Source organism: Hylobates moloch, unplaced genomic scaffold (genome assembly GCF_009828535.3).
Source record: "Hylobates moloch isolate HMO894 unplaced genomic scaffold, HMol_V3 SCAFFOLD_2, whole genome shotgun sequence".
Classification (NCBI taxonomy): domain Eukaryota; kingdom Metazoa; phylum Chordata; class Mammalia; order Primates; family Hylobatidae; genus Hylobates; species Hylobates moloch.
This window is the reverse complement of record NW_026652277.1, coordinates 107,935,819-107,954,502: the sequence shown is the minus strand read 5'-3', so window position 1 is coordinate 107,954,502 and position 18,684 is coordinate 107,935,819. Positions and strand designations below refer to the sequence as shown.

General features: G+C 40.7%; 1 protein-coding gene across 2 annotated transcripts in view; it reads left to right on the top strand.

The window, feature by feature from the left end:
• BACH2 (BTB domain and CNC homolog 2) overlaps positions 1–18,684 on the top strand; it is a 373,540-nt gene that overhangs the window by 58,211 nt on the left and 296,645 nt on the right. The window contains exon 1 of one of the 2 annotated variants that reach the window (XM_058435404.1): positions 14,235–14,292. The exons of the other annotated variant lie outside the window; for it this stretch is intronic. The gene's annotated coding sequence lies outside the window, so the exon portion shown is untranslated. Of the gene's footprint in view, positions 1–14,234; positions 14,293–18,684 lie in introns of those variants that run through there. 2 annotated transcript variants of the gene reach the window in all.

The following is an 18,684-nucleotide window of genomic DNA, read 5'->3' as shown; positions in this document are numbered from 1 at the left end:
ACATTTTTCCCCCTAATGGGGATACGAGACTATTATAAAATTCGCTTTAGCTTCATACAGAGTATGACTTCATTCTTAGACATGAATATATTTGGCTAAGGGACAAGCCTATTGTTTTATAAATTTAGTTTAAACCAGTAATAAAGCCAGGTTAGTAATAATTTCTAAAACAAGAGATTAATCTTGTTTCAGAAGTGTTTTCTGGTATTTATATATGGAACTGTTGGATTGCACACACATTGATTTCTAGAATGACCAATGTCCTTTTAAAATTGAAATTCATTTGCTGTTCTTTTGAGACCTTGTTAGATTTCTTTATTGCTCGTCCACCATTGTCTTTGTTATCTACCAGGGCCTTGAGTGTCTGTCCACCTTGATGGAGTTCTGACCTGGATTTGATCAACACCCCCTTGTGGCCTTTCTTCTTTGTCAGAGGTTGTGTGCTGCAAATACAATGAAAGTCACAACTTATTTATTTAGAGATCTTGACATTTCCCAGCAGGTTCATTCAGAAAAGCTGACTACAATGTTTCCAGAGGTACAGAAGAGATTCCATTGCATTTTACATTTAAGAGAAAGTAAACTATTGGTTTGGTAAATTTTTCACCAGTCTCAAGGCCTGTCATGTCACAAAACAAACAGATGTGGTCAGATATTCTAGTGATATAAGTGTGCACTCACCGTGAGTATTAACATTATGGCAGGGTTCATGGAATTTCTGTGGTTACATTCAAAGGGAAAACATTTTGTAAAGTAAAGTGGCAGGAAATAGATACTGAGGAAATAAAACTACACTGGGTCTGACAACCTGGGACTTTTGTTTAGCCTACAAAGTTGACAGAGAGGCTAGGATGTCTCTGAATCTGTTAGATATGGTTGGTCATAATAACGTTTGTTGAGGAGGGATGACTATTTAACTTAAGGGCCCTTCGTCTGTACTTTCAAGCTCTCCCAGACTTCTAAAATAAGAGCACTGGGCCTGGTGCAGTGGCTCACGCCTGTAATCCCAGCACTTTGGGAGGCCAAGGTGGGTGGATCATGAGGTCAGGAGATCGAGACCATCCTGGCTAACACAGTGAAACCCCATCTCTACTAAAAATATAAAAAATTAGCCAGGCGTGGTGGTGGGCACCTGTAGTCCCAGCTACTTGGGAGGCTGAGGCAGGAGAGTCGCTTGAACCCGGGAGGCGGAGGTTGCAGTGAGCCGAGATTGCGCCACTGCACTCCAGCCTGGGGGACAGAGAGAGACTGTCTCAAAAATAAATAAATAAATAAAAGCATTGGCCCTCCTGAGTCCTGGAGAATGGGTTTGTACAATTTCACAATGGAATCATGGACATAGTATAGGTGCATGTAGTTTTCAATTTTAATTTGTAGTCTCAATTCTTTCAAGAAGTAGCTGAACAGTGACAGGCACAGTTTTCTATACAGTGAGCTAAAGTAAGGTAGCTTCATGGAATCAGGTGGTTTCATTTCCTGAAATCCCAGAGACTCTCTTTTTTGCTCCCTGCTCTATTGCCCTGTGTTCAGGCTTTACCATTTCTCTTCTGGACAAACAGAGGAAACTCTTTACCTGCCTTCTGCTTTGCACATATGGCCAGCCCCTTGGTTCATCTTCCATACTGCCAACCAAATGTTCTTTTTAAAGGCAAAACTAAACATCATGGCCTAACTTTGCTTAAAATCTTTTGAAGACTTCTCTTCCTTTGCAAGGCATCTAAATCCCAGAATGTCTCAGACCTATGTATCTTTCCAGTCTACTCCTTCTGTGCCCTGGGTAAACTGTTCGCTTCCCAAGTGCTTTGTGCTAATTGTGTGAATTCTTTCTGGGTCCCACCATGCAGGCCTGAGCTCCCTCATGGCTCAGATGTGTCTCTGGCCTAGCATACTGTTTCTAATCATTAGTTGACGTACCTTCCTCACTAAACTCTAAAAAGCATTTTGAGCACTGTTTATTACTTGCTTTTGCTTAACAAATACCAAGCCCAGCACCTGGCACCTAGGTGGTGCTCAGTAAATGTTTCTTATATGATTGAATAAATGAATGAAGGAATGAGTTAGTGATTGTATCACACAGGAAGCAGTGGTGAAGGAGACACTGCATTTAGTTAGTAAATCAGGCTTGAGCTTCAATTAACAGATTTCAACAAGAGTGAGGCTGATTGGTTGCTGGGTGGTCCCCATAAGGACATAGCCCTGGTGAATAGCCACAGGACCAAAATCAGTTTTATTAGTTCTTCTAGAGAGATGTGACTTGCAAGAATTGACTTATAGTTAAATTTATGAGAGATTAATTCATAATTGATATGCTCATGTATTCTTGACAATGAAAAGAGGAAGGCCAGGCAGCACAGCTGACATGAGTCAGTTGCTCAGGCCACATCCTGCTCGTCAGTAAGTTCATTCAGGAGGCCCAATATTAGAGCTTACTACATTCTAATATGAGTAAATGCATCCTTTCTAATTGTCTCTAAGGGATTGTCCATCAAGCTGGATTACCCAGAAGAATGATGATTTTCTTTTCCTGTTTAAACATGTTTTTAAATTAAAAAAAATTTTTAGAGACAGGGTCTCACTATATTGCCCAGGCTCAAACTCCTTGGCTCAAAGGATCCTCTTTGCCTCCACCTCCCAGGTAGCTGGAACTACAGGCTTGTGCCACAATCCCTGGCTTTTTTAGTTGAAGGGCATTTCTCTATAGATCACTGACTTTTACAACATCCTTAACAGCAATCAAAACAGTTCTACCTTTGTAATAATAATGGCTAATTCTTGAATGTTTACTGTGTTGGGCACTGTTCTAAATTCTTTATCTACTTTGACATAATCTTCACAACCCTATGATGTAATTACTATTATTAGCTCTGTTTTTACAGACTGGGAAACTGAGAGCAAAGATGTTAAGTGATTTATCTCTGTTCTAAGGGGTGCTGGAATTTGAACCCATGCAGCTGGACTCAATACCTTTGCTTTTAACTGCACACTAATCTTCCTTTCTATGAATGCAACCAGCATTTCTTGTGTTTGCTTTGTGTGACTTTGTTTAATGCTCCTAGCAACTTCTGCAAATTAGGTGTTAAATCTCTTTTGCTTGCAACCAAAAAAAAGTCTTGGTTTTTTGGTTGCAAGCAACAGACTAAAGCAAAAAAGATTTTACCATGTCTTATACGTGAGCTATCTTTGGGCCAGTTTGCTGACTATGATGATGGGTGCCCCAATTGGTATGGGGAGGGGCAACTTTTCACAAAGGAAGGGGAGCCAATGATGGAGAAACAAAATCACATGAAGAAATGGAAGTTTAAATGACTTGCCCAAGGTCACACAGCTAGTGAGGGCCAAAGGTGGGATTTGGCCCTAGGCTGCCTCTAGCACCATCTGGGTTCACTCTGATTTGAATGGACCCTTTGCAAACTGTACATCCTACTGCTGCTGTTCTTTCATTAGCAGGTTATGCTATCATAACCATAACATATATCATTTTCTTTATTCCATTCTGGTTCTGAGGATACACTGTGACACCTTCTGTGAACCTGGCTGTTTCCCAAATGTAGTGCACATTGTTTTATTTAATTCTAAACTATCTTTTAGGATAGTTATATAAACAGTTTAGTTCATCTAAAATTTTAACTAAAATTAGTACTGCTTTCCACTTCTGAAAGTGACCTTTTTTTCTGACCTGGCTGCAAATTCTGGAGAAGTCTTGACTGAAGCTCTGTGAGCAGACCAAAGCTTTTTCAGGCTAAGGTTTATACAAAACATTGACCTTCATGGAAAATTTGGTTCTTGATGACTTGGGTAAGCAAGTAAGTTCATGGAAATGCCCATCTATTCACTGTCAACCCACAGCCCTACTGTACAGGTCCTGGCTGGGGAGCATGCTCTCTGGAAGGTGGCTTATACTTTGCACTTCTGAATCTGTTTGTGAGGAAATGACAGTATTTTTCCGCACTTGCACCACTGACTGAAGTGCTGATCCTTGATGTGTTTAGTTTTTACCTGTGCTCATCTCTGCATCAAAAACAGAGGAAGCCACAGGAAATTGCTGCCTGTATTTCCAGGAAACTTAACTGCATCATCGGCTCCCCAATCCGCACAGCCCAGAAGACCCCGATGCTGGCCTCAGGGTTGCTGATGTGGGTGGTGATAAGGGGCCGGGAGTGTTCTCATCCTGTGGCTCTGCCAGTGAAAGCCTAGAAGAGACGAAGCGCTCTTCAGACTAACAGGAAAACCCTGAGTCTGGTTCTATAAGCACTCAGTCTGTGAACATGCAGACAGTGAGGGTGAAGTGAGCGATAATTCTATCCCAAGGCTGGTGGTCCTCTTTCTTTCTGCTCAGGTGTGCTATCTTGTCCCTGGTCCATAGGGCTGTGGCTGGCACTCTCTCTGATCACAGAAAATCAAAATGATCCTGGGAAAATTGTCACATGAGCCTGTGGATGGGGTCAGGAGAGATAAAGACCATAGGATTTACACTGGCCACCAGCAGTTCTTTAAAGAATTATAATAACATAATTGTAATACCAATCGCTGATATTTGTTGAGCATTGACTTTGGTGTGCCAGGCATTTTGTTGAGGACCCTATGAGCATTAATGTAATCCTCACATAAACCCCAAAAGGGACTCTTTATTATTCCCAATTGTCAGGCGAGGTACCTGAGACTCATAGAGTTTGATACCTTGTCCAGGGTCATATAGTCATTAAAGGATGTAAAACTTGAACCTAAATCTATGTCATTCCAAGCCAGCACTATACATAGTCAAGTAGGTTTTACTGGAGGGTGGAGTGGGGCTGGCAGCCTGTGTGCACAGGCAGACGGAAGCAGACAAGATCTATCCAAGGCAGGCTGAAGACTTATACTCAGAGAAGGCTTTGGTGTAGATCTGCCAAAGTGATATTCTCACGTAGAAGAAAGGATTGGGTGATAGTCCAATAAATACTTTACCACAGGGAACTTATGTGTCTTCTGGGGTCTGGCCAAAGTCATGAGTGCAAGCTCCCAAATAAAAAAAGGTGGCTTCTCACCTCCTCATGATCTCAGCTTCCTAGCATAGCACTCTTCTCTATTTTAGCTTATCAATTCAAAATGTGATTAAAACAAGTATGAGAAATTGATGTTTCAGCTTCTCTGTGAACTGAAACAAATTCTTGTTGAAACATGAAATCTCCTGCCTCATGGATCAAAGAGAGATGGTCTGGAAGAGAAGCCCCCATAAATATTTGAGGCTTAATGAAGGCTATCTGTTGAATAATACCCCCGTATTATTGTAAAAGGTTTTAATTTGGCCTCAGAGATACTCCCCACTAAAGCAGACAACAAAAAAAGTGAGAAAATGAGGCTAGGAATTAATAAAAGATGTCAAGAAGACCATTTAAGGACTTGTTAGAGACAGGCCATAAATGTGGTTTTGAACTTTTTGGCAGCTATTACAAAGACGGAAAGAGAAGTGTCATGGGAATCAATTTTCAAAACTTAAAAGTTCTCTTAAAATTCTAGCAGAAAAATAGTTTGCAGCTCTACACAGGTATTGGCTAGCATTAGTTTAAAGTGGTTGACATGTAGCCCTGCTGCACACCTCTTTGTATTCCCTTTGTGTTTAGGATTAGAAAAACTCACATAGTATGATCTATCATATGTCTACTTCTGGATTATTTCAAGATCGATAATCTGGTTTGTGTATTATCTTGGTCTTCATTTTTCTTTCCTTCTGAGCCTATTGTTCATCTACTGGACATTTCTTATTAACATTTCTGCTAAATTTTAAACAGGGAAAAGAAAAATAAATACACAATTCCAGCTATTTGCAGAGGTGATTTTAATGCTTTGTCAGCTAAAGGGAATTTCAGGAGAGATCTTTCTACATCAGTTACTCATAATAGAACTCCTGGCTATCTTGGGTTGAGCCTGCCCGCAGGTGTGCTTAACCTGGGCCACAGATTAAGGCAGGTAAGGGAGAAACACCTGCAGAGGTAGGTTTTGACCCCATTATACCTAAGATAAAGGTCACTCCTTGTGAATTGATACAGAATGTGAAAAGAGTAGAAACTGCTGATTAAAACATAGTGTCTTGATTATCTGGATTTCAGTAATAAGTATTTCCAGGTTATAAAGAGTTGAAAACCTTGCAAGGCACTCTTGTATAATTGTGTCCTTAAAAGGTTTAGATAACAGTTGGGCTTCTCTCTCTCTCGGACCAAATATATGGTGTCTATTGAAAGTTTGAAGATCAGTACATTTCCTCCTGTTTGGAGAATAATAATGCCTAGGTTTCACCAGAATTCTTTTTATCTCCAAGGCTCTCTTAAATATTGACTAATTAAATAAAAACTAAGGAAGTCTGGCTAAATAGCCTCACTTTGAGGACCAGCCCAGTGGACTTAGAATACACAGTGATTTGCTGTATCTCTGAAACAAGCAACTAGAAATCTTTTCTTATTGGCTATAATAGCAAGTAGCATCTCTTATTATGTTTGGCAGCTGACATTTCAAATTGCATTTTGCTTGGTTGTTATACATGAAATAGTAGGATATGAGTAGACTAAAAATGAAAATTTGCAGCCCAGGGATGACATGAAATATCTAACATCTAGGGGTTGCCATGACAACTCATCAGGATGTTGCTTTGTAATCTTTTGGATTAGGCTCTGGCCCAGGGTCACTGGATTGGAGTTGGAGAACGGTTTGGTAACAGGATGTGAATGTTGTACCTTTACTCAGTGGCATTTGAATTTGCAGTTTGGTCATGTTGCTAAGATCAAGTAGAAATGACATTGAGGGAATATTTAAATTCCCGCAGAACCTAGACAAGGTCACATTTGTCAGCAAAAATACTCAGATGGAATAGTCTGAGACTTAGCAACTGAAAGACAGGATTTCCTGTCCTTGGTAGATAGATAAAAAGTATGCACGTATCCATTTATATATGCCTATCCCGAAACAGTTACATGTAATGAAAATTTGGGAAATTAAACCCTTTTTATGATTGTCTTCTGTTATAAAATTGGAACTGAACACCCCTAAGAAAACAGTTTGGCCACAAACAAACCACAGCTGCTTTCTAGTGCTCTGTGTCCTCCCTTTCAGCTGGAAATGGCCTACAGGGTGTGGAATTTGGACCAGGGAAGGGAATTCAGCAGAGAGAGGAAGGAAGCAATTGGGAAACAGGGTACCACATTCCTCATCCCCCACATTGGCCTTGACCACAAGGACAGCATCTTCCACATGATAATGCACCTCTGAGGCATGCTTCTCACCAGGGATGATCAATGGAAGCAACCTGGAAACTAAAGAGCTCTGTTCCTAAGTCTGATCCCAGTTCTGCCACTCACACTGTGATCTTGAGCAAAACACGTTTCAACTCTGGGTTCCCCTAGGAAATGAGGGGGCTGAGTTTCCTCTGGCTGTCAAGTTCTGCTATTTATCATCATGTGGGGGCAGAGCCAGGTCTCCACATCGCTTTTCTTTGCTATTAAGCCCACATTCGCATCATAACTTTGCAGTAGAAGTACTGTTCATGGTTAGTGGGACTTCTTAATAATTAAAAGAAAGAGAAAAACGATTTCTTCCTATCCCCATACCTTTTAAAGTTGTAGTTTTCTGAAGCAAAGGCCGCCATGCAGTGAGGAAAGGATGAAATTCCAGACAGAAGACAGTCAGTTGCAATTAGTTGTCCTACTACCAGTACTGTCAGCATCAGCTCAGCTTATATTTACTGAGTATTTTCTATATGGAGATAGCGCTAAGCCCTTTATATACATCAAACTGTTCAATCCTTAGGACATATTCACATGTACACATGTATAGGTATGATGCATGTGATTAAAATTGAGTATTTGCTATGTATCAGGTGTTATGCCAAATCCGTACAATAATCCCCTGAGGTCAATAAATGGATTCAGTAAGTCAAGCCTCACAACAAAGGAGGTGTTATCAGTTACCTCCGTTTTTACAAATAAGGAAACTGAGCCATAGCTAGTAACTAGTAGAGCAGGGATTTGAACCCACGTAGTATGGCCTTAGCACCCTTTCTCAAAACCTCTCTGCCTGTGGTTCTCCTCACTCATATGACATAACCACACCTGGGGAACTTTAGAAATGTAAGGATCTTGGGGCCCCATTCTGGATCAGTCAGAACCTCGGGGATTGCGTCCCAGACCCAGGTTCGCTAATATGCAGCCAGGGCTAGGAACCACTGCCTCAGATGGAATACCAGGGTTATGTTGTTGGAGAGTTGCCTGTAGCCCTACAGCCAGCAGATGACTGACCTAGGACTTGCATCCAGGCTATAGGCTCTCAAGCCAAATATCTTGACGGCACAATGGGCAACAATTCAGTTGTTGTTATCTGGGCTCATATCTACCACCATGCCTAGTTTCTCTCTCCTAGTCTAAATCCCAAAGCCACAAGTTCATTTAGGACCGTTTAAAGACTGTATGCTACACCAATTATGAGAATCAGAGCACAAACTTCTTGTTGCAGCCAAAGCAGTGATTTCCTACTTAAAAGTTTCAGAGGTAACCTTTGCTTTTACCTGTCACCAACTTAAATGTAAGTTATTGTGCTCTTTCCTCATTGAGCAAAATCTTGTACTGACAGAGTCTAGGACAGTGGTTCCAAAACTTTGATGCACATTAGAATCTCCTGGGGAACTTTAAGAGCTACAGATGCCTGGCTTCCACCCCAGACATTTTTTTTTCTTTTTTTTTTTTTTTTTTTTTGAGACAAAGTCTCGCTCTGTAGCCCAGGTTGGAGTGCAGTGGCATGATCTCTGCTTGCCGCAACCTCCGCCTTCCAAGTTCAAGCAATTCTCTGGCCTCAGCCTCCAGAGTAGCTGGGATTACAGGCACTGGCCACTGCACCCAGCTAATTTTTTGTATTTTTAGTAGAGACAGGGTTTCACCACGTTGGCCAAGCTGGTCTTGAACTCCCAACCTCAGGTAATCCTCCCGCCTTGGCCTCCCAAAGTGCTAGGATTACAGGCGTGTGCCACCGCCCGGCCTCTGATTTTATTAGTGTGGGATGTGACCTCGGCAATGGGAGTTTGTAAAGCTCTCCAGGTGATTCTGATGTGCAGAAGAGTTTGAACAGTGATTTAAGAACTTGGTCTGTGAGTTCACAGATGTGTTGACTTGAGAAGACTGTGGAATCGCCTCATGGATAGAACTCACTTTTTAACTCTCTGACAGTGTCTCTTGCATTTCAGCTGGCAGGATTAATTTGAGTTTAATTCCACCCATTTCACTACCTGACTTGGAATTGTACCTCACTGTCAAATGATGGTTTCTCCCCAAAGGTTGTTCTTATACTTAGGCTCATGCAGTGATATTGGCGACATGTCTGTAAGATCCCTTTGTAAAGTTCTCAGCCTCATTTGACTCTCTTATTTCCACTATAGAATATTTCTTTTTATGTTGTTTTACCTTTTAAAACTTTTTTTTTTGAGACAATGTCTTGCTGTAACCCAGGCTGGAGTGCAGTGGTGCCATCTCGGCTCACTGCCCCCTCCACCTCCTGGATTCAAGCAATTCTCCTGCCTCAGCCTCCAGAATAACTTGGTGTGCCACCAAGCCCGGCTAATTTTTGTAATTTTAGTAGAGACAAAGTTTCTTTTCACTGTGCTGCCAAGGCTGGTCTTGAACTCCTGGTCTCAAGCAATCCGCCTGCACTGACCTTCCAAAAAGTGCTGGGATTACAGGCGTGACCCACCACGCCCAGCCTAAAAACATTTTTATGATTTTAACGCATGTTGCTTTTTTTCTTCCAAGAGCAAAATAAACACCTCTTCCACATAATGTGTTATAGTAATAATCCACCTATGATTCTTTTCCCAAAACGGCTGACCATCAGACTCACTATTGGGAGACAGCAGCTGATGTGCCTGTAGTGTTTAACAGCTGATAGCGTCTTACAGATAGATAGTGATATGGTGGAAAGTTGGGGATTATGTAAAGAAGAATTGACTCAGACTTTATCCTCAGAGATTTTAGTAAAGTCAGATTAACATAATCAACTGGAAAATATAGATGGATTATAAAAGTATATTAAAGCAGAAGTGTAAATTTGTTGGCAAGTTTGCAAATGTACTGGATTAATCTAGAAATCATTTTTGCAGTAAGTCTTAAATAGATTTTTAAATGGAGAGAGATGTTATTTTGTGAATAAAAAGAGACAGGTAATTTACAAGTGGAACAATTCTTGATAAGGGCTGGGGATGGCAAATGGAGTGTTGCAGGCCACTAGGCCAGCTAGCTAGGCTAGTATGAAAAGTATAAACTGGGTGTAGCAGATAATGAGGAAGGATTGCTGAAGTGGATAGAGCTAGCTATTGCATGAGATTTAATAGCAAGAATACGTTGGAAGAGCTTTTTTTTTTTTTTAAAGGGATATATCAGGAGTTTCTGTTTTCCTTTGTGTGGTTGTTGAAGTCTAGTTGATTTCTAGTCTGTAATTTGGTTGGTATTTCAGATCACCAAACAAGGCTGGTAAGATGGGTTAGTTATGCTTCTCTTGAGGGTAAAGCTTCTGAAATTAACTCTGCTTCTTTAGGTTTAAGAATTTCTAATTCTGTCTGTCTACATCTTGCTGCTGTAATCTCCAAGAAAAGAAAAAGGGGTTAGGATGCCTGTCTTTTGAAATGGAGGGGTCAGAGCAGGCAGGGGGCTGTCACTGTTGTTTCTCTTTGTTCAGAAATTAGAACATGTGAGCAAGTGGTTCCACCCCTCATTTTGTGAGCTGTTTTCCTCTGATATTTCCTAATTTTTCCCATGACGTTTCAGCCTGTTTCTTCACAAGATTGTAAGACCTGAAAGACCCCATTGTTTGACAGGAGTGCAGGCTTGTGCACATTTGCTGATCTGGCTGCCCAGGGTCTGAGTGTGGGTGGTACACTGCTCGAGGGATCATGCAGACGGGAGAATGCGTGGAGCAGACTCCTGGTAGTTGCAAACACTTTATGTATATTAAGAGTTCATAGAATGTCTTTTTGTAGACAGAAGATGCTGCACTTTTAAAATATTATTCACAAACTGAAATCTCATTGACAGAAGTAGGGACATTCCATTAGGCTAAGAAAAGTTTCTTAATGGCAAATCAAATGGATGAAGGCCTTATTCAAACTTCACTTCATCTTCAGATAGATTCAAACTTTTGTTCATGCAATTCACGCACATTCCTTGATGGCCTGTCTTGGATTTGTGTGAGCCTTTGGAGCAGCAACCCCACATACTATGCATGGCAAATCCTAGTCAATGCATACTTTTTGAGAGTGCAAGATGTTAATTATAGTAAGAGAAGAGAAATTCAATAACAGAGGAATCCCAATTAAAGTTAAATAAATGTTTTTGAATAAAGGAAGCTGAAATTTAATACTAATGATGTTTTCTCTAAATGAAGTTAATATATTTTTGTTGTATTAACTTTTCAGGAGTTTGAGGCTGCAATGAGCTGTGATCACACCATTGCCCTCCAGCCTGGATGACAGAGTGAGACCCTGTCTCTTAAAAAAAAAAATTCTAAGGACTTGGGCTCTGTATTTGATTGACAGTAATAGACCAATAGAAGACATTGCATTTATATAGATTTATAAAATAGCATTCACATTTCCAATCAGATTTACAGAATTCTCCCTTATTTTTAAATGTTCTCGGTGGTAGCAGTGACGTTGGGACTAGAGTCAGTATTGTGAGTCGTTTATGCATATCTCTTCACAACTCCATGTTCAGTGAGTCATACTGGCAGCTTGAAATCAGCCATGGTGGGAGAGTTTACACCATGGAAATCAACAAACACTACAAATTGGTGCTCCTCACCCTCAGAGTCTGTTTTTAAACATTTAGCAGCATACCACTGCCCAAAATGGAGTTGAGCAGTCAGGGAGTCTCCTCTTGAGGCAAGTCATGTAGTGCTTCCACTCAACCAAACAGCCAACATGAATGTTTTGAAATGTAGGCTGTGTGCTCCTGAAGAAAATCCTTCATAGCTCCACATTTTTCTCTTGGAACCAAAGCCTTGCTGTGATCATAAAGCTATTCATGCTGTGGCCACCACCGTCCTCCTGGCTCTCACCTCCAGATGCCTGGTTTCACCCCTTTTTCTGTAGAACATCCTAGACCCACTCCTATTTTAGGGCCTTTTCTCTAGGGCAGTAGTTCTCAAACTTTAGGGCACATCAGAATCACCTGGAGAGTTTGCAAAAACAGACCGCTGGGTGCCTCTTTAGCGTTTCTGAGCTAGTGACAAGTTTCAGGGTAATGCTGGTGGCCTTAGGACCCCACTTGGAGAACCACTGCTTGAACTGATGGCCTCTTGGTTTACCTCTCCCCTCCTTCAGATCTCTGATCCTCTTTTACTTTCTCTCAATAAGGCGTACCCTGACTATCCTATGTAAAATTGCAGCCTTCCTCCTCCACCACGGTTCTAATTCCTGACTCCAATTTTTATTTATTTAAGTTCTGGGATACACGTGCAGGATGTGCAGGTTTGTTACATAGGTAAATGTGTGGCATGGTGGTTTGCTGCACCTATCAACCTATCACCTAGGTAGTAAGCCCCAAATGCATTAGCTATTTATCCTGATGCTGTCCCTCCCCGCCCCCCCCTAACAGGCCCCAGTATGTGTTGTTCCCCTCCCTGTGTCCATGCGTTGTCATTGTTCAGCTCCCACTTACAAGTGTGAACATGTGGTGTTTGCCTGACTCCCAATTTTTTTCAGTGCACCTGTCACCTATTACCTTACAACAAGTTTCTTATTTGTGATTATTGTCTGTCTCTCCCCACTAAACTCTACATTTCACAAAGATAGGGAATTTTGTCTGTATGTTTTTAAAAAACAGGGTATCACTCCCATTGCCCAGGCTGGAGTGCAGTGGCATGATCACAACTCACTGCAGCCTCGAACTCCCGGGCCTGGGCTTGGGTGATTCTACCCCGTCAGCCTCCTGAGTAGCTGGGACCACAGGCATGCACCACCATGCCTGGCTAATTTTTTGTATTTTTAGTAGAGATTGGGTTTTGCCATGTTGCCCAAGCTGATCTTGAACTCCTGGGCTCAAGTGACCCACCCGCCTCAGCCTCCGAAAGTGCTGGGATTACAGATGTGAGCCAGCATGCCCAACCTTGGTTTTTTTTGTTTGTTTGTTTTTTGTTTTGTTGTTGTTGTTGTTTTTGTTGTTGTTGTTGTTTTTACAATGTATTTCAAGCCTCTAGAACAGTGCCTGGTGGCAGGTGCTCAATAAATTGTTGAATGAATTAATGGATGAACAACACTGAGAAATGAATAATGTATTTCAAATTTTGGTCCCAGCCTTTTAAATTCTAACTCACCAGAGAATCTTAAAACACTTTCTGCAGTTTTGTTTCTCAGCTTCACTGCTCTTAGGATAATGAGGAATGGTTTCTGCCCTAGGCTGAAGTTTGGGAATGACTTGATGATCCTTAAAATAGCAGGTGCACCAAATTGTTGTTCTTCCATTTACATTTTAACCTCAAAGTCCCTAAGCCAGTGATTTTCAGACTCTGGTCTGCAGAAGTTCCCTAGAGATACTTCAGAGGCTCTGCAAACATTTAATTTGCATTTCATTTTAATATATTTTAAACTATGTTTTATAGCTATAATAAAATGCACACAAATGTGTTACATACCAAATTTTAACACATTAAGACCACCAGCACATTGAATTGGACTGCCAAGTCAACCTTGAAATAGTGTTTTCCACTATTTTGGCTTATATATTTGAACTTCTTGTAAATAAATGAATCATTGATTAGGAAGTTCCATCCCAGTATTTTTCATATTCCAGCCTGATCATAAATTGAACAGGCAAATTCCTCTTGTCACACATATTCAGCACACTTGATGACTTGCCAGGCAGCATTTCAGAGCCTCTGTGGAATGGAGGCTTCTATGTGGATTAATGGCTAGTTGTAAAATAAGTGAACACACAGATCACTTAGTGATGTATATTCTGTTAGAGGATCATGTCTACCCACTCTACATTTTGGATACTCTGACTTTTACCTTAAATAGTTGTCAAATTATCATTAGTGATTAAAATTTGAAATAAAAAAATCTTGACTACTGCATTTTCTCCAAGCTTTTAGATTAGTTTGAGGCATATTATGAGATTATCAAATGAAATACTAAAAAACTGTTATAATTTCCAATACAACTGTGCCTTACAATTGAAATCTGCTCATTTCCAGAATTCAGGTGCCGAAATTTCCCATTGTGAATTCCAGTGCGAAGGAATTTGAACTTCTTATATTCATATCAGCTTCGTTTCTCAGTTTCAGATCGTAAGTAGTAAGAGTAGCAAATAGCAAGAGATCTGTCTGAAAATTTGAGTTTTGAGAGCAGAGATTCAGATAGTGTTATCTGTATTTAGGAGTGTCAGGATTTTCTTAATACAGTGCAACCAAATACAGAAGTAAATCATATTCTGGATCACTTTTAAAAATCAATTGAGGCTGAGCCTGGTGGCTCATACCTGTAATCCCAGCATTTAGCCCGAGGCAGGTGGATTGCTTGAGTCCAGGTGTTCAAGACCATCCTGGGCAACATGGCAAAACCCCATCTCTACTAAAAAAAAATACAAAAAATTAGCTGGGTGTAGTGGTGTGTGCCTGTAGTCCCAGCTACTTGGGAGGCTGAGGTGAGAGAATCACCTGAGCCCAGGAGGTCAAGCCTGCAGTGAGCTGACATCACGCCACTCCCCTCCAGCCTGGGTAACTGCAGTGAGACCCTGTCTCAAAAAAGTCAACTGATACAAGCCTTACTATCTGAAAGCCCTACTCCATCTCACAAGTGCCATTGAATACATTATATGAAACAGTTCTAAGTTATACTTTATGGAACATTTTGTAGGCCTCTTCACAGATCTGTTTATTAATGTACTTAATGCTCTGTTGTAATTTGTTTTGTCTCCTACACTGTATTTGAGCTCTTTGAAAGTAAGAATTGCGTCGTAGCTTTGCTTCCCCAGTGCCCAGCATTGCCTAACATGTGGTGGGTACTCAGCACGTGTTTATTAAGTGTTGGAAGTAAATGCTCGGTGCCATCAGGTGAAAATAGCACCCAGGCAAAAGTTTTCTCAGCAAGGCAATTTACTTCTATAGAAGGGTGTGTCTCATGGATGGAGCAATCGTGAGAGCACACTGGACAAGGAAGGGGAAGTGGGTCTTATCCTTAACGCAGCTAGTCCCTACTGCTGTGTCTTTCCCCTGTTGGCTAGGGTTGGACCGCACAGTCTAAGCTAATTCTGATTGGCTGTTTTAAAGAGAGCAGGGGTGCACGCCGGAGTGGCGGGTCAAGTAGTTTCGGCAGGAAGGACTATTACAGAGCAGGTGACAAAGGATGACTAAGGACAGTGCAGGTGACTAAGGATGACTAAGGACAGAGCAGGTGACTAAGGATGACTAAGAACAGAGCAGATGATAGAGGCTAGGAGGGGGTTGTTTACTGAAACTAGGGGCAAGGAGACATAAAGAACGAGGAAGTTTTAAACTTTAAAATGGAGAACAAAGAACAGGGGAGCTGAACATACTGAACATACCATATTGGTTCTTTGAAGAGGAATTTACTGTATCCTACATAAGTGACATTGCATTCTATTGCAGAAGGAAGCAAGCTTGAAAGGAACAATGAAACTTAATATTAAATACACAATCAGTGACCTTTCATTCTAAGCACAAATTTCAGCTTGAAAAAAAATTTAATGGTTCTGTGAGTCCTTCACTTGATCCCTCACATACAGCCTTCTAAAGTTTTCTGAATTCCTTTTACAAGTATCTTCTGACTCTGACTCTTCCATGGCATCCTACTTGCCACTTCCCTCTTCTGAGCCTTGTTCTTCTCTGTGTCCCTTGCATGGACTGCGGAAGCCACCTCAAAAGCCCTCTCCCAGACCCAGTGTTTCTGCTTCTCCACGTTGTTGCCATTGTCTCATGAAATAAAACCAAGCATATCCTTCAGTCTGCACTGCCTGCAGAATAAGGGCTAAACCTGTGCTTTCCAATGTAATAGTCACTAGCCACAGGTGGCTATTGAGCTCTTAAAATGTGCCTTGTCCAAATTGAGATGTGCCATAAGTGTAAAATCCACACCCTGTTTCAAAGACTTAGTATGAACAAAATGTAAAATAGCACATTAATACTTTTTAGATTGATAGCATGTTAAAATAATACTTTTTTCAATAATATGAAGTCAATTTCTCCTTTTTCTTTTTACTTGTTGAATGTGGTTATTAGAAAGTTTTGAATTAGAGGTTTAGTTCCCCTTGTGTTTCCGCTGGCCAGTGCTGGTCTAAGCTCTATCATGACATTTCGAGTTTCTCATAACCTGGACTCAGTTACCTCTTTGGCCGTATCTCCCAGCCCTTCCTGTCCCTCGCAGAATTTCTCATAACCCCCAGACTCACCAACGCTGTTTATACTTACGGGTTTTAATTTTTTTCACATTCAGTTTCTTCTTTCTGAAATGTCCCTGCTTTTCTAGGTGTCAAAAATACTGCTTACACTTTTAGGACCTGACTTAATTGTCCCTTGCTGGTGACGTCATGCCCTATTTCGTCAAGCAGAATTAGCCACTCCTTCCCATACAGTGTCTGTCAGCACCTCCATTCTTGGCACTTGTCTTGCTGTTCTGCCATTAGGTGTCTTCTTAAGTAGACTCCTCAAGGGAAAGGCTGCAACTTATTTCTCTGATGACCTCAGGGCAGTACCTCGTGTGTAGTAAGCACTTAATGGATGTTTATTACATTAACTTATGAACTAATTTTCATCCTGCTACACACACTGCTATTTTTATATACATCAGACCTTGATCGTCTTAACCATTGGCCATGGAAAAACTTAGATGCTGAGGTGTATAGGACTGGACCTTTCAGCCTTAACCTCAATTTCAGGTTTTGTGCTCAATAAAATGGCCTCCTTTTTCTCGCTGGGTGGCTTATGATTAAAGAATTATAACTTTGAACTTACAAAATCCATGAATATTGTACAGAATAAAAGTATAAAAGGACAGTATAAATTACTGCTTTTTACCTATCTCGCTTATAGGGATTTCATATAAGATTTGTTTGATTGAAGAGTTCACTTCAAAACAAGTTTGGAAAGCTACTGTTCTATTCCTAAATTTCATTTACATTTCTATACCAAAGGTTTCATTTTGGTTTTGATGGGATGGTTTCAAATATCATGTTAGTTCACATAAGGCAACACTTCTCAACTTTAGTTGCACAAAATTGGGAAGCTTTTCAAAAATACCTCCCCACTCAGGGATCCTTGTATAATTGAGCTGGAGGAAAGGGGCCCAGGCACCAGTATTTATGAAAAGCACAAATACCTGTAATAAAATGATTCTGCAGTGCTTAGAAAACCGGGTAGTGAACTATGAAAATACTGAAGTTGTAAATTGCTGATTTTTCTTTCTTTTTATTAACTGTACTGTCATTGTTTTTCTTGGGAGTCAAGCTAATGCAATTTAAAGTTTGTATTATGGTTTTGAGACCTCAAACAGCATTTAATAGATGCTGTCGTCTGTGGACAATTTTCCTAAGGCTTCTGAAATTAAAAATTCCCTTTTCTGTCACTCTCTAAAAACCTACATGCAGCAGAATTTTAATGTCCCTTATTGATAGAAATAGCTAACACAACACCTGTTTCAGATCATGGAAATGAGGACTGACAAGGGCAGTGGGTTTAAGAAGTTTACACAGGTAGTGGCCTTCCTGGCACCCTTGTTAGCCTGAATAAACAGTCATCCCCTGACAAATACTCTGTAGCTCTGCCACATTGATAAAATCTGACATTCTGGTTAGTCACTTTTTAATGATATTCTTTCTTTTGTTCTTGATATGTTAGAAACCAGTCCTTATTTTTTCAGTGTGTGGGAAAGAATTAACTTTAATTTCCTAATTCGGTAAAATGGGCTGCTAATGCAGACCTTATCCTTAGGGGGACAGGAAGAAAAATGACCTAATTTCTATATATCAAATACATCTTCCTTCATACATTTAAAAATGTGTAGAGTTATAAAGTACCTTAAATCCTGTAACAGAGAAACTCTGGGGTAAATACTTCGGAAACATTGTGAACAAAAAAATTCTATAAATTCTGATAGCAGGTTTCATTTCATTGCTGTGTACTATTAAAAAGTGCAGATGTAAATAAGCGTAAGTTTTGCAGGTTGTCAATTTGTTACAAGCGGCTGCATGTTCTTATTCTTCTAAAGTGTCATCTCTTTCAATGTGGGCTGTTTAGGGAGAAAAAAAAAACTCAGAAAAATACACACTTGGGATCAAATCCTTAGTGCAGAAAAAAGAATCAAAACCTGTAGTTAAGTTGGTTATTTGCAGTGGTGGTATGTCATCCTGTGTGAGACTGACGTCAGGCAGATTGAATGCAGAGGCAAACTTTGGGAGCGCGCGCGCGCGCGTGCGTGTATGTGTGTGTGTGTGTGTGTGTGTGTGTGTGTGTGTGTGTGTGTGTTTTTTAAAGCCACACTCCCAGAATATGAAGTGAGTATGAAGGGCATCACAGCAACCCCTGGATCTCTCAAGAATGTACCTATTTTTAACATGCTGGATCAAGTGTCAGCACTCAGTAGGAGATGAGGAAGGGGTAGAGCCCGACTTGTACAGATTCCGTGGATGGTAAATGGCCCTCTGGCATGTTTACAACACAGCTGTG